Source organism: Bombus vancouverensis, chromosome 10 (assembly GCF_051014615.1).
Source record: "Bombus vancouverensis nearcticus chromosome 10, iyBomVanc1_principal, whole genome shotgun sequence".
Classification (NCBI taxonomy): Eukaryota; Metazoa; Arthropoda; class Insecta; order Hymenoptera; family Apidae; genus Bombus; species Bombus vancouverensis.
Window position 1 is genome coordinate 10,095,851 of NC_134920.1, and position 23,171 is coordinate 10,119,021.

At 41.0% G+C, this 23,171-nt stretch overlaps 1 protein-coding gene across 11 annotated transcripts in view; it reads right to left on the bottom strand.

Annotated features, from left to right (window-relative positions):
- Positions 1-23,171, bottom strand: part of LOC117157092 (uncharacterized) — a 218,699-nt gene that overhangs the window by 63,652 nt on the left and 131,876 nt on the right. For 10 of the 11 annotated variants that reach the window (XM_076622089.1, XM_076622088.1, XM_076622083.1 and 7 more), the window contains one exon: positions 13,940-14,047. The exons of the other annotated variant lie outside the window; for it this stretch is intronic. The gene's annotated coding sequence lies outside the window, so the exon portion shown is untranslated. The remainder of the gene's footprint in view (positions 1-13,939; positions 14,048-23,171) is intronic. 11 annotated transcript variants of the gene reach the window in all.

Genomic DNA, 23,171 nt, shown 5'->3' on the forward strand with positions numbered 1-23,171 from the left:
GTTGTAAAATTCAGTGTATAAAAGAGAGACAGTTACTGGATCAAGGAATATTATCTTCCTTCCTCAGTTTTCTTCCCGATTTCTCCATACGTCCACTTTTCTACTTGTTCCTAGCTCATAATCATCGTTCTCTTAATTAAACGCTATAGAAGCGCGAAGGCCGCGACGAAACTCGTTCATTTCCGCCTTTGATCTCTTCGTGTAATCGAAATTCTTCGTGTACTGGCCCACTCTGTCCTTCGCCCTTTTTAAACGTCAGCGAACACGAGACCAGAGCACCGGTGTACCGCGTCCACGACGCTTTTGTCCAAAACGATTTCCATTCAGGGAATTACGACACGAACGAACCGTAAGATTCCTTTTAGAGCACTTGGAAATATTTTGATTAGAAATTCATAAACGAATTCTGGAGAAAAGAGGTTCTTTACGAAACCTCCTCTATCTTATCAAACTCGCACTATCCTCGAAACATCGCGCAACTTCGCATATTTGCCTAGCGCGTGAATTATTCGAAAAATTCTTCGTTGAAACCACGACGTAGAGACGCGATCCGTGCCGAGTGCACAGCGAACGTACCAAAAGCTAGCCTGATATTAATTTTCTAGATGGCCTGTACAAAGAAAAAGGGGTCGCTTAAGAGGATCAAACAGAAACTCTGACACTTTCAACGTCACGTCCGTGATATCCAACGCACGCTGCATAACCAAGGCCACTGTAGGCGGCTGATTTAATTCCGTTTTGACCCGAAATTATCCCCGAGTTCGTACCGGTGAATAGGAAACGTGTGCTTCGTCCATTGCAGCCGAGGTACATCCATATCTCTAGGCCACTTTGTAGGCGAGCAGCCTAGGCCAGAAGGTTCGCGATGAAACACGAGTCACGGCGAATTACTGCGCTATTCCGCTGTACAAGCAACCTTGCGATACCGTGATACATATTGGTCCAGAGCACGATCCTCCTTCTACGTGGCCGAGGCTGAGCGACCAAGAGTTACGAGGCACATGGAACCGGAACCCTTTCGAGGAGAAACTGCGACCAGGACCAGGTTGCTTTATTTATTAAGTGGACTTCAAAGAAGCGGAAGTGCGGCGAGGAACGGCGGAACTCAGGGGACCAAACAGTCTGAGAGGATGGTATTGTCTTGAGATTTCCGGGTGCTAGACACGTACTCGGAATACGCAGCCTTTCTTCTTCCTAGCTCTCGAAGTAATTTTCAAGTTGCTCGGTTAACGATTATGATTTACTTTTTTTTCCTTATGAAAGTCTTCTTCAATTTGTGATATTATTAGTCTGAGTGATAGAATTTGCGATATTATTGGTCTTAGCCATAGGAACGTATAATAACGATTTATTAATTTCGGCCTTCGAAGTGTACTTGGACATTAGGATTGCTAATTCGTCCAAACTTTCGCACACGTGTCTGACGAATTACAGACCGATACCGTACCTCTACTACTTCGTGATACTTATAAGCAGGGCTCGAATAAGCAGCTATGGGACTTTTCGATGGGTTTTATGTACGTTCATGGAAGCGAAGCTACAAGATCATATAGAAATTCTCGTATCGTATATCGTCCTATTAACAACACGTTTTCTTTCGCATATCGAATGAATAAAAAATAGTAATATCTACGAATTGAAGCCTCTTACGCGTTTCTTCAATTTCTCAGTGTCTAGCTTCTTCCGTATTTTCTTTCTCGTATCCTCCTTCCTTCGCTAGTTCCTATACTCCTTGCTCTTTTCCTTCCATTTATTTAGCGTGTGGTTATCGATTAATCATCGTCGTAGAATTATCATCGTCTGATACGGAAAGGCGTTCTTCGTGGGACGTTCTTCGCCTTAAAAATACAAAACGCGTTTTCACGTGCCCGTGGAACCTACGAGAACGGATAATTCAGGCATTTCGCGTCGTTAAATTTACAATGATCGAGCTCGAAAGGGTTAATTTCCACCCCTGTTACACCAGGCGTCCGAAATAAGCGACGAGGAAATAAAAAGAGGGGTGGAAAGTTTGGAAAGTTAGACCGGAGGAATTTATTTTCTCGTTTTATGCATCGAGAGGGCTGGCCTATGTATTTGTACTCGTTTTATCCGGAGCCGGGACACCACCGAAGCAATTTCATCTCAGGTAACGCAAACTGATATAGAGGAAGCTTTGTTCCCCGGTGAGTTCGCGATACGGCACTTCTACCGCCTCCCTCTCTTTCTTCTTCCTGTAGGTCCCGAGATCCCTTTCCTGCCACCGTTGTCCGTACAACTACCCCCGTCACTCTCTTCCAACCCTGGCCGGGATTAACAGCGACGGGACCGCTAATGAAACAGCCTGTGGTCAGATTAAAGCCGCTCTTCGCACGGTTAACGACACACCTTGATCTCCTCCTCCTCCTTCTTCTTCTTCTTCGCCTTCTACTTCTTCTTCTACTTGCTTTCTGTACTAATACGTCGCTTTGCTCGTTTTCTTAGTTTGTGGGTTTACCGGCAATGTGTTTCTTGTTACATGATTTTCTCTTGTTTCCCGTGTAGTACAGCCTCGTTCAAAAGCGTACATACCTTGGGTATTTTAGTTGTTTCAAGTAAAATTAGCAATTCGTGTATTTTAGTTAGGTCCTTTAACATACACATTTTTGGGATAAATAAATAAATATACAGGGTGGTTGGTAACTGGTGGTACAAGCGGAAAGGGGATGATTCTACGCGAAAAAAGAAGTCGAAAATATAGAATAAACATTTTTTTTTTTTAATTTTTCCATCGAGACAACGATCTACACAGTGAGATCCGTTATAACGAGACGCGATAAAGTGTAGGCGTACCGAGGGAAAATTCAAAGTCGATTTTCTCGAAAACAAAGTCTCGAACGAAAAATTTGTATTCTATATTTTCGACTTCTTTTTTCGCGTAGAATCACCCCCTTTTCGTTTCTACCACCAGTTACCAACCACCCTGTATATAGGTTGTAGAAGTTTCTTTCGTTTTATAAGGAGACAATAGATGCACAATACTTTTTCCTTTCCTATTATTTTATCGAACTATGTATGATCGATTTTATACTGATAGAGCGAAAACAATATATTTACAAACAATATTATATACATATTATATTATATATGTATTAAAACAATATCGTTTATTTATTTTTTTATATTGTTTTTGCTCTGTTACTAGAAAATGTATCGTACATAGTTCGATAAAATAGTAGAAAAGGAAAAAATATTGTGCATCTATTATTTCCATATAAAATGAAAGAAACTTTTCGCACAACTTAATATTAGGTTGTTTTTAGTACGAATTACGTACGATTCATTTTGTTCTGTTGAGATAAACACCGCGACATCTCGCAGACTTGGTTTCACGTTTGTACGAAGCTGCACCGTTGTAAAAAACACGTTTGCGGAGGAAAGACACTTTCCGGACAACCTAATACGTTGGATAAGCACCGTTCGCAAGTAGACTGCTGTTTCTACAACGTTTGTACGCGGACAGAAAATTGAGAGTCGAGTAGAACATTCGAATCGCTGGATGTAGCGAGCAATGAAATTTCTGTTCATTTTAAAGTTACAACAACTTAATGGTCGTAAATGTACACTCGCAGCGAACGACTTCCGTACACGTCGTCCGATTGCTTTCAAATTTTCATACGGTCAAGACGCCACTCGTTGCAACGCTAATGAAATCTCCGCTAACGATGCTTCGACCCGTTGTACGCTGCTTGCTATCGATCATCTTCGTACTAACTGTTGAAAATTGTGGATCTTTGGAGCCGAAATAATGTTATAGGAACATTAAATTTATATTTACAGTTATTACTAAAATAATGATATATTTATTACATGGACGATTCTTTGTATATTTATCGATACACACTTGCACGCGTCTCAGCACCTTCTACTATACCCGACTGTAAACCGACTCTTCGACGACCCTTAACCGACTGACTGTTTACATTCCTTTGTTTCGAGACGCATACTTCCACACACTGATATATACATATAAGTATTTCTACTACGCACTTAATTCAGTCCAGCACAGAAAATTACACATATCTCAACATTAACGTTGCTTCTAATTCTTCGAATTGCCGATCATAAGTTTCGACGATTACTGTTCGATCTTGCTTTAAAAATCGACGATACAAGATACGAGGGAACATTGCTGGTGGAATGAGAGTCTCGCGTTCACCTGACTTTCGACAAGCGTGCAACGCTGTTACGTTTTCGTCCGTAATATCACGTTCCCATATAATCCCATGAGAAGACAACGCACGACTACGTGACACGTGTTTCTCTATCGGTCGATCACGAAACGACCGGCGATTTTTCACCACATAGACGAGAAATAAGTAACGTAGCTTTCCTTTTCTTCCATTAATGGCGGAACGATGGTCACGTAGTGGTACGTGGCAAGTGTTAGCCAGCTGTCCGTTCCACCAACGGCACAGATTGCGTCTTTAGGGATTATATCCTTCGCGCAGTTAGCAAACTTACTAAAAAGCAATTTTCTTGCTCGTCAGGATTCATCGTGCACCGAGTACACGGAAGTAGCAGAGGCAGAGAGAGCAGTATTTGACCAACTGTGTTTCGCGTGTAACTTATGCAGTGACGAACGAGGTCAGCATCCAGTGGGACTGGGCACAGTTTCAAATTCTTGTCTCCGTTTCTTAGTCGAAATTTAAGTCAAGGAAACGACCCAGGAGTTTGTAACAGATGCGTCGTTTACTTCCAACTCCCTCCCTCCTCCTTCTACATCTTCTCTTTTCTGTTCTTGTGTATACGGTGTGTCTCGCGTGGGCGTCGTTGCGAAATTTTACGACTTGGAAGTTAAGCAATTGCGTTAGAAAAAAGTTCGACTACGTTTAATCTCAGACTGAATTACGCGACACACAGTGGCTCGCGAAGGTATTTGCATAAGCAGACGATATTTATGTATAAATTACAAACGATATAACGAACAATGATTTGACAAAATCAGACGAAACTTCATGCGAAGCTTCATTAGCGCTGTAATTACACGCCACATCACGCACCGTAACATGCAGAAATATGGCCAGTGTACAAAATGAAGTATGCTCGTTGTAACGTTTAATGGATGAAATAAATCTTTGCGTGGATTCTTCCTTTCTTTGGCTATTTCGTATGTTTGTTAACGTACGAAATTGTGTAAAAATCCGCGGTCTGGTTATCACCATATCGAGCAAGTCTAAAACCAATTTGATAATGCACGTAGAAATTACAAGAGCGAACTATAAGAGCAATGCACCAAGAACGAAGGTTTACTAAAATGTGATAATACGAATAATTTCGTTAACCACTTTGAATAATCTGTGCTCGAGACGAGCAGCGAGAGACATTTGTTAGCGCCAACGTTCGTTGTTATTTCTTTCGTTCGTCTAACTTTACGTAAATTCTCCTACTAAGAAAGATCGAGAAATTGATTAATCGGACGATATAGGAACTTGCATAAAGTTAGACGAACGTAGAATTTTAATTTCACGTCGAGCAAACTCATGGAAACGAGTCGCTTGTTTCTTGAGAATCGAACATTAACGATGTACCTTATCTAGTTATGTGACGAGATCGAACAATCGATAAAATACCGATCGGCACTGTCTCTACTAGACTCGTAATATTTCTCACTTTATTCTTTAAACAAAGACGAAAAAATCTGACGTCACTTGTGGTGCGATAAATCTTGCGAAAAGAAAACCGCCCACCGAAAATAAAAAAAGAAAAAGAAAGAGAAACGAAACAATTACACTGGAAATTTATTACCAAGCAACCTCTCACCGTTATAATCCACCAATTAATGCGTTGTTCGAAAAGTTTCTTTCGTTTTATGAGGAAATAATAGACGCACAACGTTTTTTGTTTTATATTATTTTGATCCGTTTTGTTCTATTGAGACAAACACCGTGACATTTCACAGACTTGGTTTCACGTTCGTATGAAGGTGCACCGTTGTAAAAGACGCGTTTGCGAAAGAAAGACACTTTGACCAATATGTTCTTGGTACAGCGATTTCTCATATTTTAAATATTTTTGTAACAATTAGCATCCGAAAAATTGTAAAACATTGCGGAAGTGCTGTAACAAATAAAAACAGTCGAAAATTTATCAAAATAAATCTGAGGAATTTAATATTAAAAAAGCCACAATATTAATATGAAGGTGCACTGTTGTAAAAGACGCGTTTGCGAAAGAAAGACACTTTGACCAATATGTTCTTGGTACAGCGATTTCTCATATTTTAAATATTCTTATAACAATTACCATCCAAAAAATCGTAAAATATTACAGAAGTGCTGTAACTAATAAAAGCAGTCGAAAATTGATCAAAATAAATCGGAGGAATTTAATATTAATATGAAGGTGCACTGTTGTAAAAGACACGTTTGCGAAAGAAAGACACTTTGACCAATATGTTCTTGGTACAGCGATTTCTCATATCTTAAATATTCTTATAACAATTACCATCCAAAAAATCGTAAAATATTACAGAAGTGCTGTAACTAATAAAAGCAGTCGAAAATTTATCAAAATAAATCTGAAGAATTTAATATTAAAAAAACCACAATATTAATATGAAGGTGCACCGTTGTAAAAGACGCGTTTGCGAAAGAAAGGCACTTTCCGGACGACCAATATGTTCTTGGTACAGCGACTTCTCATATCTTAAATATTCTTATAACAATTACCATTCAAAAAATTGTAAAATATTGCAGAAGTGCTGTAACTAATAAAAGCAGTCGAAAATTGATCAGAATAAATCGGAGGAATTTAATATTAATATGAAGGGGCACTGTTGTAAAAGACACGTTTGCGAAAGAAAGACACTTTGACCAATATGTTCTTGGTACAGCGATTTCTCATATTTTAAATATTTTTGTAACAATTAGCATCCGAAAAATTGTAAAATATTGCAGAAGCGCTGTAACTAATAAAAGCAGTCGAAAATTGATCAGAATGAATCTGAGGAATTTAATATTAAAAAAGCCACAATATTAATATGAAGGTGCACTGTTGTAAAAGACGCGTTTGCGAAAGAAAGGCACTTTCCGGACGACCAATATGTTCTTGGTACAGCGACTTCTCATATCTTAAATATTTTTGTAACAATTAGCATCCGAAAAATTGTAAAATATCGCAGAAGTGCTGTAACTAATAAAAGCAGTCGAAAATTGATCAGAATGAATCTGAGGAATTTAATATTAAAAAAGCCACAATATTAATATGAAGGTGCACTGTTGTAAAAGACGCGTTTGCGAAAGAAAGACACTTTCCGGACGACCAATATGTTCTTGGTACAGCGACTTCTCATATCTAAAATATTCTTATAACAATTACCATTCAAAAAATTGTAAAATATTGCAGAAGTGCTGTAACTAATAAAAGCAGTCGAAAATTGATCAGAATAAATCGGAGGAATTTAATATTAATATGAAGGGGCACTGTTGTAAAAGACGCGTTTGCGAAAGAAAGACACTTCGGACAACCTAATGTATGTTGTATACTATCGGCCATTCTTATTATTCTCTTATCACCGGTTTTTCTCACGGATTATTCCCACTCGTTCGTTCGTGCTCGTCCGTTTAATCGAGAATACGAGAATGAAGTTATTAAAGTGGTTCAAAGGTGAGAAACTACCGGTCGTTTCCTATTTCACTATCTTGCTCGACTGATTGTCCCTTATAGAACAGATAAACGTGGATTTATCGCGTCAGTTTCGCCGTGCAGTTGGATTTGCGGTGGCTCCCACCTATATTATCGAAACCGGGCTGGACGATCTTTAGCAGCCGCCCCTCGCGATCAAATTTATCGCGTCGCCCACGCGCGACACTTGGATTTGTGGCTTTCAACGAAACGGTTACCCTCGCCACTGGCTGCTCCATCCACCAGGTCGCTCCCCTTCTCGGCGATCGTCGTGGTCGACGTGATTTTGTCGCCAGGGTGGACCGGCAGAGAAAAACATCACGAGCGCGTTTTTAGGGGTTGGAATTCGTAGTGGGAAAGGTAAAACAGAGAGGAACGCGTATTCCAATGGACTATTTACGCGAAAGGACGAGCGAGATTATAGGGAAGATTAGATGTAGCGTAATCCGACCAAGGAAAGTTTTCAAGGGCGATAAACGACCTTGGAACATCAGCATATTTGGGTCCGTGAATTGGGCGCGGAATGGTCGTTCGAATAAAAAGATGTAATTCCATTAAAAATGAAAAAAATGATAGTCGCCTTGAAACCTCGAGGACACGTTCGCTTGGACGAGATTTGAGATCATCGCGACATGTTCCTCTCGAAGCGAAGTAAGTTTCGATTAGAATGGTATTTTTTGATAAGCAGTAGTTTGGCAGATAATTGCGCGATCCGCTTCAAACGGGACACCTGGATGATCTCGATGACCTCGAAATACAGCGCGCAAGTCAGCGTTGCGAACTCTCCTGTGCCTTTTACCGCCGCTCGGACATAGTTTCTTTAGATATTAGATAGAAAGCTTGGGTGCAATTTATTGTGTTAGGACCGTGCTTTATTCAGGCGCATTTTTACATTGTCTGACGTAAAGTTAACTCGTTGACGAGAGACGATCAGTCCTAACCAGTTAGTTGTTTCCAGCTCTTTGAAAATTTTGAAAAGCGTGTGCCTGAAACGTGTCGTAAAGAGTAAGCATCGACGAGTATACTCGTCGAACGTAGAGTACGCGTAGCTGTTATAATATGGAATAAAGAAGAGAAACGGTCGTTTTATCTTTTAATTCTGCTACTGCGATTGCTAAATTGCAATTTAAACAGCAAATACTAACTACTTTTCACGCAGTGTACTCGTCAAAAACAGCTATCTGGCTAATGTTAATAAAACAGAAAAGCGAATGAGTTTCAGTATCCGGTCGTCTAATGGCAATGCCAGCGTGAAATAACTTTCAATGAATCTATTGACAGAGGAAATGTCGCAATATGTCTTATCGGTCTGCTCGTCATGTACATGCTAATAATTAAGGTCAGCAAATATGTATACACGTCCCTCACACGTAACCTAATAATAACCACGCACGTTCTTAGTTCTTGAGTTGTACGCAGAAGCGTGTTTGGTGATACAGTACTCGTGCATAAATAATAATTAGACGTTAATAATCGAGTTTACCGTTTGCTTACAAAATCCAACGAAATGGAAATTACGTCCAGCGTTAGCGACGTTCATTCGATCCAAACTATAGCCAGTTGATTTATTTTTTCTAATTTATATCGAAGACGATCAGCATCGATATAATTGAAGTTTACGTTTAGGTTGGTCTATGTAAAAATGCGGACATCCGTGTACATCTCGGAATAAGATCGAAAAACTAGATTTGATCGAAGCTTCTTTGCGAATATCTCGAAAACGAAGGCCAAGAGCTTGGCAACATGTTTCAAGGTCTTGGAAATCGGCGAGGTTCTTTCCTATGCAATTAACGAAATTTCTCGTATCAAATTCGACCTAATCTTTGTTTCATTTTGCAGATGAAAATTTCAATGTTCTATTTATAGTTTGTAGCGTTTCAATGTATGAGAAACGTCTCTTTGAATTCTATGTATTACAACTTTTTAACTCTACGTACTATAAAAAAAGAGGGAAATAATATTTCTCGCGATACAATTAGTTAAATTTACTATCGTTGAAGTGGCGATAGATTTCAACGTGTAATTACGAGTCGAAGTAAATTCCGAGGGGAATAAACTGGAGTTTGACGAATACGTAAACGAGGATTTTATCTTCTTCGAAGGGTACGTAGAGCATCGCGAGTTACGAACGTACAATTGATCGAAATTTAGCAAGTTTAACACCAGAACTACCGATAGTTAACACGAAGCTATTTCTACCAAGACCAGTGAAAATGACTGGTCTTTAAAAAATACCTAATAATAGAATATTTTTATATTTATCGATTTATTACTTTCTTACAGAAGCAATTCCACGTTATGTAGTAGATTTTTCGTATTATTAATCCATCTGGGATCCCTAAACGAGGGTCGACACGTTTATAAAATTGTAGAACCAGTCGTTTTGACTGCTGTGGTATTTCTAGCGTTAGCATCTAGCGATCCAGCGATCGATCCGCAATTTTCCTGATAACTGATATCGTCGTATCGAACGATACGCGGTAAAAATTTGAGAAACGCGTGGCAAGTCGTAGAAAACGAGGAAACTGGTTAACTGGGCTTCGAGAAACAGATCGCAGCACCCTTTTGCACTTCGACGAGTACCAGTGATTTTCACTGGTATTGGTATAAGTAGCCTCGATACGAAATTATTTTCAGTTTGAATACATAAAAAACAAAATAACATTCGTTATATTATTCTTTCAGTTATCGTTGCGAAAGTCATTACATCATCGCGGAAAAAATATAACACGAAGTAGGAATCTTAAAATAAAATTGTAAAACCAATGAGTTTGACTGGTGTGATAATTCTAGCGTCAATTACCACGGAAACGTTGAATTGTTTTTAGTAAAAACAAATTGGTAATTCGTAGTGGCGTCAAGTAAGTAACATTAAAATTGCGCGAATCGGCAATCCAGAGAAGAAGAGAATTAAAGGGACGTATGGAAATGTTATCGATGTATTTAGATATAACGTAAGGGACGCATCGAAACGTAGGAAATTTAATTACCGCGATAGAATCGAAATTTGATAAACGGAGGATTCGCAGTGGTAGAAAATTGGCGGAACGTGGTTCTGCGTGATTTTAATTAATCGAGGCGAAGTGATGGTACGTGCATTGGGGTTTGACAAGTTCAGTCTCTAGGAGAAAATTGAAATTTCATGAATTGGGGATTTAGTGTAGCGGCAAGTTGAAGGAACCCACATAGTGCTTTGTTACTTTAATTAATCGCAACAACGCGGTGTACAGTGGTGTTTGTATTAGAATTTGACAAGTTTAGTTGTCGAGGAAATGGAAGTTCGGTAAACTAAGGATGCACGCTAGTTGCAAGTTGACATAACGCGTAGTACTGTGCATACCGACGGTACAGGACTAAAGCACTTAATAAATTAGATTGATTCGTAACAAGAGAATTAAACTCATGAACGTATCATTTGATACAGTAAATTAAATTAACCTAACGTTACATATTTCTCTCAGAATCACCGAACAAAACCGATAATTAAGAAACGAAGGCTTGAAAAAGAACTAGCAATTAAAAAATCGAAGCTTGAAAACAAAAAATTGAATTGCAAATTGAAACGTTCGAGCGGAAATTACAAATTTGTCGTCCTTTTTTAGTTCGAATCTCAACGACCATTTACGTTTTATAATAAAATTGAAGCAAGACAACCGATACGATCTACTTTTCCTTGCGATTAACAGATATCGATTTAACGGTGTAATTAAATTTCTCAAATTCACGTGGTTCGTTTAAGACCACGCGAGTTTCTACTTCAACGTTTCCATCAAATTACCTGTCACGAGTATGTAAAATTAATTATCGAGACTACATTCCACGTTATTTCACGACACCCTAGACACTCGCACACCCGGCAATATTTGATCTCTCAACTTACCTAATTTAAGGCTCCACCTAAATTAGCCTAATTTAATCCAACCTCTTACATCAGGAAGGCGTAAAATGATACAAGGCTGGATAAACAGCTGACAATCTTGTTCCCACATGCGAATAAAATAAATTTCTTCGCCGATAATACAATACGAAACACGGAGCTAATAATCGAAATCCTAATATCGTTGCATTCGTGCAATTCGAAACTCGAAATGAACGTTAGATGGAGAAATTTATGTCTGTCGTAAGTGTACCAAGCGTTTCGTGATTTATGGGCGATAGCGTGCATACACAGGACACCGTATTCGCGACTTGTTCTCTCCAAGTTCGAAACTGTGCCGATTCCTGAAAGCATTCATTCGCTTCGGCACGTGTCACGCTTCGGACAGCTGGAGGATGGCGGGGTGGTAACATTATGCAAGCGGTCTACTCTGCATCTCTTGCATCCATGCACGAACACACGCACACACATGCACGTGTCTCGGTATACGTTCGATACATCGGTAGATGCCGTCGCGTTCGACCCATTTTCCAACAATGCTCGACCCGTTTATTATTAGATGCGGAGACTCAGATACACAGCCCTGTCGAGCCGAGCCAGCGGAATAAAGACGACACGAGCACACACGGTTCGTATTTCGCGCGATACTCGTCCACGTTACGTGTACCGATATACGCCGTGTAGATGTATCCGGATCACACGAACACGCTGGCAACCCGATCGCACGTTCTGCCTTCTGCTGATTTCAGTGATTCGAGAACCGCTTCCGTTACACGTCGTGCGCATGAATAACCAACTACGTATCTGTTCGATGGTTGTTCATTTTCCAATTTGATTCACGAACGGAGTACGCGACAGATCTTCGCAATGATTGGATACGTCCAAGACGCGAAAAGTATTCTTTTTGAGATTAGGGATTATTCAGCGGACAATTGGTCGTTGGATACCTGGCTCGGTATTTCGTTGTCGAAACTTGGTCGATATTCAAGTTACCATTACGACGTTAAGCTAAGTTCGTCTTAGAGTCAAAGTCTAAGTTCGTCTTTTGCGTTCGAATGGGTTGCAGTTGGATGACGTTCGGACGATGGAATCTCGTTGAGAAAAGTCCGAGCGTTCGATGGACCGTGTTGTCTTAAATAAGTTTGAATTTTGATTTGCGGCTTGGGCCACGCGAGAAAGAATAAAAAAATTCCATTTTCTAATTGTTGCGAATCATCGACTAAAGAGCAACCGGTCAGGTGAAACCGATCGGTCGATATCGCGTACCTCGAATGACTTAACGCTCAAGGCGGAGGAGGTTTAATAGATCGAGTGTTAGAGTAATCTAGCACTGTATTTGCACTTGTTGTATAAAAGTAACGTTTGATGTTATGAACACGGCGGTGGTAAGATCCTGTTGAGAGCGAAGTATTTCACCCGCACGGTACGATGTCTGACGATGAACTGTCCTCCTACGTTGCCGATTCTCCCTACCAGCCGTTGGGTTTCATCTGTCCATCGTGTCCTTCCGACTGGTCCTTCCCGGGGTTTTTTACCTGACCTGGGAGTCATTAGGTTTACAGCTCGGAGAGGACACGTAACTCGGAATTTCCTAAGGAAGGGAATGAGCCTGTCCGGCCAATCACTCAAAATTCCGAAGTTAGTGTCAAGTTATCGTCACCATCTGTGACGATGACACCGAATGTCCATCGTTAGCACGGCGAAACCAAAGATCGTGGAACGAACGAAACAAATTCGGTTATCAGAACTGTCCGGATAAACGAGGTTCTACACTGTGCTTGTATTTTTCTAGAAAGCGCGTTGTCACACCATCTTCAAGCACTATCGATGTCAATAACTATTTAGAATGGAAAATTGCACTTAAATTCCATACCGAAGCATTCGGTGGTTGAAGTATTTTCGCGGCCCACGGGACAGAAATCGTTGGAAAGTTTGCTGTCGAGTGCCACTACAATTCTCGTTGGCACGTACAACATTTCCCAATAAAAAGATCGAAGCTTCTCGATTCTGCAACGTGCGCGTGTTCTCAGCAAAGCGATCTTCAATCGTATTTAGAAAAAGGCAAAAGCATGGAAACACTCGAGTCGTTAACCTCGGGCCGAAATAAAGCGAGGTTGTTGTAAAATCACGCGTTATGCAACCGAAAGAGGGTGTGCAACCGCGTCAGTGGATTCGGGGAGGAACGTGTTTACAAAAGACGGACGACGGGGACGAATAAGCCGTCTGCAAACACGTAGCTTCAGCGAAAAACTATGTCATAAGCGAAATTTCGCTGGAGTTTGTTGGCGTTGTCTTTCTCTCCGACGTATACCAGTAAATCAGAGTGTAAGAGAGAAAGAGAGAGAGAGAGAGAGAGAAAGGTAGAAAAGCTTTTGTCCGAGGAATTCCTTAAAATGCACGCTACGTTGCGCGACTCACCTCGCGACACGTCGGTACACCCGTTCTCTGCGTCGTCTTGTCGAATTTCCAGCTCTCCTCGTCCCGCCTCTGTTCCCCTTTTGCTCCTGTTTTTCGCAGAGGGAAAGTCTGAAAACAAACGAGAGGACGAAGAGGTTAGAGGCGACGATATCGCACGCGCAACAGTTTGAACGTCGCAGGAACGTAGAAAGTTCGCGTTGTGCTTCAAAAAGCTCCGCGTTCGTCCTCGAGCTCAGTAGCGTTCGACGAGCGGATTCGATCGTATCGCAGTAGCGTAATGGTTGCGGACCACACGCAGCACCAGTCGCATTAATTTTAGAAAAATCTACTGCTTGTCACGTCGTTCTCCTCTGGTTTTCTCGTAACGTCGCGCACGCGTCTGTAAACTACGCTTATCCGATAATCGATGCAACGATTTCCTTCGGCCATAGGTGGAGCATCTCCACCGACGAAACGCAGTGGGAAAGGAGGAAAAGATAAGGAGAAAGAAGAAATATTAACGGGAGAAGAAACGAAGGTCAATTTCAACGAAACAGTCGCCTTCGCGATTTCAGCATCGAACGATTCACGTCGTCGTAGATCATCGTCAGACGAACGCGACGTAGAGTGTCTGTGGTTTTAAAGGGGTGTGGAGAAAAGGACAGGGACGAAAGAGAGGACGAAAGGGGAAGGGAAGAAGAGACAGGATGGAATCCTCGTAGGACTATCGCGACGTCGATCGTCGCTTCGTCGAGGTATGGGTTCAACGAGCTGGCTAATCGAAACCGCTTCTCGACTGCTAACTACACTTAACTCGAGGTGAAAGAGAGACAGTAGACTTTGAGCAGGTCCATCGTCTGCCCTCGTTTCCTCCTTTCGCGATTCCTCCTCGGCTATTACTCTCCTAGTCCCGAGGATGTAAGCGTACTTATCCTCGTAGCGTTGAAAATGTCGAAAAAGTAGAATTAACCGGTCAACTGTTGCCACCTCTCAGAAAACTTTGAAAATTGTGTGCCTGAAACGTGTGGCGAGAAGTAAGCGACGACGAGTATACTCGTCAGACACAGAGCGACGTGTGGTTGTTATAATGTAGGTTATAATGTTAGTTGCAATGACATGATCGTTTTATTTTCTTTACATGACGAGTATACTCGTCGGAAACAGCCAACCGGTTAAACGAAGCAGACCGCGAGTCGCCTCTGTTCGTTCAGCGACGAGGAGAGTTCGACTTTTGTCGATTAATGCGATTGGCTTACCTTTTTCGTGGTTCTAAATGAGAACCGGAATACTTCTCTTCACTATGTTTTTTGTAAATGGTTTTTCTTTAGATGAACGTTTTTTTTTTGTAAATTAAAAACAAAAATTCACATGCACATACGTTCTAAACAGAAGAATTTAATATACAAAAAGCAGCCGAGACAGTAATGGAAGTTGCTGGCTAAAACCCTTTACAGAAAACTCTATTGTTTTGGAATAAAAATCAACATTCCCTGTACGAGAAGCAAAGTACAAGAGACAGCAGATACTCATTTCCGTTTGTAATATCCACTCCATGAAAATCACACGATCCGTACGAGCGTGTACGTACGGTAACGTAGGTACGCGTGAATGTATTCAACAGGAGAGCACGCGGTACGTTTTCGCGGTTATTAATTAAGGGGTGGCACTAGGGTGTATCCGATTCGGCAGAAAAAATAGGTCACTTCGTTCTTCTTTTAGAAACTAAAACTTGAAATTCAGCGGGCCGTGACTGCGAATGGCTGCACGCTTCGACGGAAATTGTATCGAGGGAGACAAGAGCTTTTTACGGGGGCGAAGATGAATTTAATGGAGGCTTCTCCGACCTGCTCCGCCCATCCTCCACTTCGTTCCTTCAATTTCCTACATTTTCAAGAATGCAAGAGAGTCCTAACGTAATTGCACGACCCGTAACGAGGTCGAGCGACACTCGTGCCTGTTTTCTTCCTTAATGAATACGTTTCTCGATAAATCGCACGCTTCTTTCGCGCATAATGCAAGTACTTGCTGGTTGCTGTATATATGCGTTGAAACGATCGCGAAAAGCATACGGTAGACCTCGATTTCGTGTATTCAGACTCTCACCACTTACGTTTTCTAATTTTAGAATTTTTTAGTTTCTAATTCTGATCTTCCGATTCGAGGATCGTTGAATCTTCACAATTCCCAAGCTTCAGGCAAACAGAATTCTTCCACGTTCTATTCTCCGGATCATCGAATTTCGAGATTATCCAGTTGTCGAATTTTCCAGCTTCGAAGCGACTGAATTCCTTAATTTTCCTTTGAGGCGATTGAATTTTTCAATTTTCCAATTTCCAAACATTCCAGCTTTGAGGCGATTGAATTTTTCAATTTTCCAACTTCCAATTTCCAAACATTCCAGCTTTGCAGTGATTGAACTTTTCAATTTTCCAACTTCCAATTTCCAAACATTCCAGCTTTGCAGTGATTGAACTTTTCAATTTTCCAACTTCCAATTTCCAAAAATTGCAGCTTTGCAGCGATTGAATTTTCCAACTTCCAACTTGCAATTTCCAATTTCCAAACATTCCAACTTTGAGGTGATTGAATTTTTCAATTTTCCAATTTCCAATTTCCAGCTTTGCAGCGATTGAATCTTTTTATTTTCCAATTTCCAACTTCCAATTTCTAGAACTTCCAGTTTCGAATTGATTCAATTTCTTAATTTCCTAATTTTCCAATTTCTAAACATTCTACAGTTTTTAAATCACTGAACTTTCCAATTTCCCAATTTTCGAATTCTCAAATTAACCAACTGTTAGATCCTTCGATCTCTGAATTCTTCAAACTTCTATATTCGCCGAGTTTCAAGCTTTCGCGTTATTTCGCACCTTTTAATAATCCACCCTCTGAATATATTTCGAATGAAAGGAAACTTCATTTCTGTGCCTGTACAATTATGTGATTCGCCGCACGAGTGGAAAGGGGTAACGTAAAGGTGTTTCATATCGAAAGCACAAATGTCCAGTTTGTTCTAACGTCGGCAAATATGTAGCCTACTGTTTCAAATACGCGCGTTAATGATCTCGGGACGGCGCGCACACAGCCACACGCTTCCTTTCTTTCATTCGCTGCTAGCCAGACTATTTTATATTAAATTGCAATTTTTCCAAACTTTCTTATCCACCTTTTTCTCACGTTATTTGCCTCGTTACAATATCCTACGTTATATCGTAAACCTTTCAAATTTTTTACTCGCCACTTTAGCTTCGTATTTTTTGCAATTTTATCCCAATGTTTAAACCGCGTTCGAGAACTATTACTTAAAAATTGTACGTACGATAAATATTAGCTGTAGAAACGAATAATCCAGACTTTTCAAAAGGTTTATTTTACCTCGGTTTATATCAACCATCGAATCGATTCGCCTGCTTTTTTAGCATTTTCTTTTCTTGGAATTCGCAAAGAATACAATGACGGGTATACATTTTGTTGTTGCCATTATCTACGCTCATCGATCGATTATTTTTCTAAGATTACGTTGAAATTTTCACTAAACAAATTGTCGTATCGCCAAGTTTTCGATGCTTAAAAAAAGAACTCGAATTATTCGTTTGTACGCCTAATACTCTAACAATCGCTTTCTCGCGATCTTCGTCTCAGTGAAAAATACACGTAAAAAATTGTTAAAAATATTGGCAAACGAATTATGAAGTAATCAATATTCGAGTGTAAACGATATCGACAGTCCACGTAATATTTTTAAGTAGAATTTTAAAAGTATCAATTTCTGTGTGCGAGGCAACGAATCTCTTTCAGATGCGACGAGACAGGTATACGAAACAAGAAAAATGAACGAAGACGTATACGTTCATTCATAAAAGCGGTCATCAAGCTCGACAGGAACAGCGGGTTTTACGCGTCTGCAAGTCGCGTGACAATAAGACCGTCTCGTCTGTTTCTTTTTTCACCCGCTTGATGGATTGTTACGCGAAGCGGAGTGATGTATTAGCTGCTACCACCTGATACTTTCCTTTATTTATCACGTCTCGATAAACAGAATAATAAGCGCGAGTGTAGCGAAACAAAATTCCACCACCTCTGATTCTCGAATTTCCGTGCTTTTCGAATTTTTCACACGTTCGTAACTTTCCAACTTTTATTTTCTCAAATTGCAAAAGTAAGCAAATTCGCGACCTTTTCCAACTTACGAACCGTCAAACTTTCGAGCACCTGAATATCCAAATTTTCTGTCTCTCGAATATCCGACATGCAAATTCGATTCCCAAACTTTCGAATTTCTCAATTCCTCAGTTCAAAAGCTGCCACTTTTAAGTCTCGAAAATCAACAAGTTTCAGCTTTCGCGAGAAGAAAAATACCTTCGCGAAGAACAAACAGCTTCCTCTCTTCTTCTATCTTCTTCTATCGCGATCAAAGATAAGGATAGCGCTTGCAAAAATGTTGAAACATTTCGGAATTTATTTCACGTTAAACAGAGGAAGAGTAAGGCGAACGATACAAACTGCAAATTGAGATATTAGAGTAGGTAATTATTTAGCAATTTAAACAAATCTATAGGAATATCGATAAGAGAATACAAACGACTGGGCGTTGTTTGTACGAAGATTCGGATCTTTCCTCAACGTGCCATTGGAATAAGCGCGGAGATAGCCGCGTTTATGCGCGCACTTCCGTGCTTTCGCTTATCGTCTCGATCCAAGTTTTCCATCAATGCCACTCACCCGGTTTGTTGAGTTTGTAACGTGTTAATTCAAGACGTGTTCGCGTGTCATGCTTTCGTGACACAGAATCTGATAGGACATCTATTTACCTGGTCGCTCATGCGGCCCATTAAACGATCGTTGCAAGCGCTGAAAGCCAAAGAGCGTCGATTTTCTCCGCGATCGCGGATTATCGCGCTTGCACTGTGAAACCCGACCACCTGAATCTTTGATCATTCGCTTGTTCCCTAATCGAGACGCAAGCAAAATCTCTTCTCTCTATTTGTATCTATTGGGTTGGCAACTAAGTGACTACGGATTTTGTCATTAGTTGGTAAAGACAAAACCCGCAATCGCTTAGTTGCCAAGTCAATAATTTTTCCTTTTTAAAATCGGTACATTTTTTAAAGAAATTGATTCTTAGTCTTGTTCGAAGACTCGGTACGTAGATTTCTCGATCGATCTCGACTGATTTCTCGAGAACAAAGGATCGTAGCGTGGAATCCTCTTCAGACTGTTTCGCCATCCACCCAAACCACCCATCGCGCGTGCAGCCAAATCGCTCGAAATTTCGCAGTTCTCGCTAGTTTCTTGCGAGGAGCAGTCGAGTATCGCAGGATACAGAAAGACGCGCGGATCTCGCGAGATGCATAAAAATTGCAGTGTCACTTCTGCCAACACAAACGAGTGTTCCTCGGACTAAACGATAGCCTATTAATTATTTCGCGGTACAGGCTGGCGAGTTTGCCCAAGTGTGCGGCAAGTTTGCTGCCATCTTGACTCTGGCAAGAGCTTCCGGCGATTTCTGCTAACTCGGGAAATTCAGCAGCCACGAGATCTTCGGCCGGCCGTGCGCGTTTCAGCCACCTCGAGCAACTTTGCCGCGTTTCGTCCACCTACGAATTCTCTCTGCGACGTACATCGTCGGGCGAATCGCCTTTCGTCTCCACTTTCTCCATTAATATCCGTAGTTTCGCGCAGTTTCCTAAGTTTCCGGACTTTGCGGCACGAACATCGAACATCGGGCTTTTCCATCTCGAAGAATCGCGCGATTCCAACTACTCGGCAAATCACGAGATTTCGAAAATGTTGAAACCACTGTGAGAGTTAAAGAAGAAATCTGCATTTCTTCATTTATGGATTTTTCCTACGAAGATAGTTTCTTTCGAGAAATTTCAAGGTATTTTATCGATTCTTATCCTGACTGTTCGCAAGCGATTCCGCACGAACTTGGTAGCAGAAATTTCGAATTTCTACGCAACCCGATCGATCTTCCAAAATCTGATAGGATCCCGATTCCCGTAAAATTGCAGTCTACCGTGAAATCCTTTGGGACTAGACTTGCTCGAAATGCGATAGAAATCGCGAACATCTACCAAGCGATCGTTGAAACGGCCACAAAAATCAGGCTTTCGTGTAACTTCAATTTATGGGAAATTCACGAAACAGAGCCGTTAACCGTTTAGCTGATTTTCGCGAGTATACTCGTCGCGAACAAATGGCAATATTTTGCGTTACGACGAGCCCTGTCGGGAATAAAATTAAAAAATAAAACGGTCATTTCGTTACAAATTCGTTCTGCGTTATAACAGCCACGTGTGCTCCGTCTTCGACGAGTATACTCGTCGTCACTTACCTTTTGCTTCTCAGAGTTTTCAAAGAGCTGGTTAACGATAAATCTCCAAGACGACACTGATTCTCGCATCGTTGACGAAATGTCGCGCGATCGATAAATTTGTTAAAATTTGTCGTTGAAAGATGCTTCGCAAAAAGAGAAAGAGACGACTAATATTCAAAACGACGCGCATTTGATAATTGGCCTTTTGCACGTTGTATTCAACATCGGTGTAAACAGAAGGCGAAGTTCGCAGTTTCAGTCCGACAAGGGCGGTAGCCTCAAAGTGTCATAAATAACATTTCCCACGTTCTGAACATTCGGTAAGTTAACGCAGCCTCCCGCGAGCCAACCTCCAAACTAACTAACTTAATTAGCCTGCCACCGACCGACCACTTAACTTCATCAAGCTACACTGTTGATCCGCGCGTTTCTGCACGCAACTTTAGCCGAAACTGCCTCATTGTTATACCGGCCAGACTTTCGGATTATTCTACTTAATTACAGCTCTTTGATGGCCAATCGATAGAGGCGTCGCACATTGTCCGCCAGAAAAGCACGTTCGTCGAATATTGGTTCGAATTATCGGGATTTTTACATCAACATTTTGACTGCCACGTTGGTCATTGGTGACCGGAGCGCTCGAACTTCTTGCAATTGTAAAAATTGTAGGAAAATTCACAGTTTGGGCATTTTGGATATAACCCATAAATAGAAGATACTTTGAAACAAAAAGTGCCCCATTGAACAATTGAACATTTTTATTAGAACATCAATAAAAAAAAATGAGAACGAATCTTGCGTCTAACGGTGCACTGTGTTTGCACGCATATGTTTGAGGGGTAATCCACGAATATTATTATAAACACAGCTTAGGAAATAATCGTAAATGCTGCTTCATAATCGTATAATTGAAGTTAGAAGTGTGCACGTACCTTACTATTATGTACAGAATGGGCAAATATTGTTTACTAATATCTTCTACACGTTTCAACGATATATTCTGGGCGATTTGCTTGCGACGAACCAACGAATGCGAATGGTTTGTTGAAATGAACGAAGCCTTGTTATAATACGTCGCTATCAACTGTTACCAAGGCGCCACGGTGGTCACCCGCGGCCACCAATAAGATGAACGGTCCATCGGAGAAGAACATTGTCTTACATCGTCGATTTATTATTATTTTGCCATTATATGCTTCGAACGATAAAAATACTCCCGTGGCGTCCTCAGCGAATCACGTGATTTCGGCGTGGCAGTCAAAGTGTTAACGGGGTGTATGTAGACTTTTACGACTGACTGTATTATCATACCGTGGCAGAGGATCGCCTCTGCTTCGCAGAAACTAGAATAAAAGAAAGTAAGAACGTGGAGCACGAGGATTTTAAAGAATATTCCGCGGAATATGAAAGTTTGCTGAAACGCCGAATTCGAGACGTTTAAACGAAACTTCCTTCCATTCCATAATCCTTGGATATCGGTTTTTTATTCAACAGCCGAGATTTTACCTCCGGTATTTGCGTTCTTCGGTGAAGAAGATATAGTTCGCGCGAAATACACGTGGTGCATCGGTCCCAACACCGATCGCGGCTACACTTTCGCTTTGCAAAATGTAATCACGACTCGTTCCTTTGTATCTCTAACGATTTTACCATCTTTACGTTCTGTCCATATAACGCGTCGATCGTTTGCCATTTTCCTCGAATAGATTTTCCGATTATATTTATATTTCATTTATTTTAATTTATATTGTATTTATACATCTTTAGATTATATAAAGGAAACGTTAAACATGGAATAAGATTTGCTACGAGGTATGGTATTAGCATCGTAAATCCTGAATTACGTAGTCGTCATTTCCATCGCGATTTTTATTCTAAATGCTTGAAAATTCTGTCATCGTATTCTCGGTACGAACGACGGCTGTGAATTCCCCGACAATTGCTCATTTTTTAGCCACCTACTTTCTTACTAGCCCAGTCGTTTTATGAGTTGGCAACTAAGCGAGTGCGGATTTTGTCGATACCACTCAATGACAAAATCCGCAATCACTTAGTTGCCAGCCCAATACTACGATACGACGTTTCGTTGTAACGTCTACACCTAATTCCACATCTAAGAGAATAAAACGCAATTCAATTAACACATAGACGAATGTTCGCGCAGATACAGAGCACGTCGTTCACGAGGAATAAAAAATTCCCTGTGACCCGTTCTCGTTTTTAGAGGAAACCGTTGGATCGCGAAAAGCGAAGCGAAAGAGGCGACGAAGACGAGACGAGTTGCAAAAGAAGCAGGAGAAAGTTCGATCTCCAATTCCTTCTTACGCGAACCAATACGAATTTCACCCTAGTTTACTTTTCAATCCACAAATATATTTCTTCGCGTGCTGCCGCGTTTCCAGTGGAAAGAGCAGCTAGAGATTCATGAATGAAAAATATGGTCGCATGAATCGGTGGCTGGATCGAGCCCATGGGGAGGCTGTGCCGTGTTTCCTTTTGCCACGCGTCACCCATTTCCCTTTCGATCGATTTTCACAGTGGAAATCGCTCCACCTCGTTCGTATCGAGCACGCGAAATTTATGGCTATCGTCGAGGAGCTTGGTCGAATTCGATCGACCGATATCGTCGTTACGCTCCGACGCGTACGAGAAAATAAATAAAAAAAAAAATTGCTAGTACGATGCGAAGAAACGAATTGGCCGATCGCAAGATAATTATACCTGTTCCATAATTCTACACGTATCGATACTTAGTATATCGCGAAAAGTACTAAGAAATACGAAAACAATTTCATTGCTTAAATCTTGCGCTAGCGACGATTATCGACGCTTTAATCCACGGCGAATGGCTTGAACTCGCGCCATGAAACGTAACGCGGTTGTTACGTGCAACGACAACACGGTGCGCACTCCACGCCGATTTACGCGATTACC